The sequence below is a fragment of the Tribolium madens genome, unplaced genomic scaffold, assembly GCF_015345945.1.
Source record: "Tribolium madens isolate multiple individuals breed KSU strain unplaced genomic scaffold, Tmad_KSU_1.1 Scaffold_20;HRSCAF=117;Tcas5.2_LG4, whole genome shotgun sequence".
NCBI classification, from domain to species: domain Eukaryota; kingdom Metazoa; phylum Arthropoda; class Insecta; order Coleoptera; family Tenebrionidae; genus Tribolium; species Tribolium madens.
The window spans coordinates 914,327-915,388 of NW_025400985.1; positions in this window are offsets into that span (position 1 = coordinate 914,327).

Genomic DNA, 1,062 nt, shown 5'->3' on the forward strand with positions numbered 1-1,062 from the left:
CATAAACTGTCCAATTTTTAACTTGAACTGAAATTTTTAATCGGAAATTAGTGATTTGAAGAAAATATGCACAAATATGCAATATTTCCTAAAATTTGCACCAAGTTGCCAAAATATGCATTTTTTATTTGGTTTATTTTAATCAAAAAACACTAGATATGCATAGAAAACTTACAGTTTTGGTGATATACCTTTTAAAAACAAATATGCATTTTGCATATAATCCGAGCCTTATTTATTAAAGTCCTGAAAAAATTCAGGATCCTTAATCCTGTAAATTCGGCCAGTTTACGACAGTTTAATAAATCCCACTGCCCAATTTGGGGCAATAACTCATCGAAATGGTTTTTGCGGACATTGATGCGATAATAAAATCCAGGGAATGCGCATTAAACGCACATGACCATAAGTGCCCGCGGTCAGTAATTACAGCCCTTCCAACCCTCTCATATATTAACCGGAATGCAATTAGACCAACCACCCGGTCACATAAATTCGCAAAAAATTGATTTGTCGCCAAGTTGGCGAAAGAATCCCTCAGAAATACACACATGTTACGTCTGATTTACGACCAAGTGACCAAAAATTATTTTCTGATGAATCGACTACTAAACAACATGTTGAGATGTACGAAAGGGTCTTTAAGTTGATTTATTTCAGTCTCGTGAGGGCGATTTAGCGTACCTGCATGTAAACACTGGAAGTTGACGACCTCCGGGATCGCCGGAATTGGATGAAATTCGCCATAATTCCTGAAAAAAACAAAACAAAAATTGTCACACTTACTTTTTGGAATTACTAAATTTCAATAAGTTTTTTAAAAATTAAAATTACATTGTTGTACATATTTTTTCAAGTTAACGATCTCTTTTGATGTTTTAGTCTAAATTTTTATGGATAAATTCATGACAAACTAAAATTTCTTGAAAAATAAATTTTTCACCACTTTAAAAAGATAAATTCAAAATTTAAAAATATAACACTTTTGTAGCGGATTGCAATCAGAAAGGTAAAAAAAATAAAAAGTTTGTTCAAAGTTAAATAACTTTTTTTTAAATAATT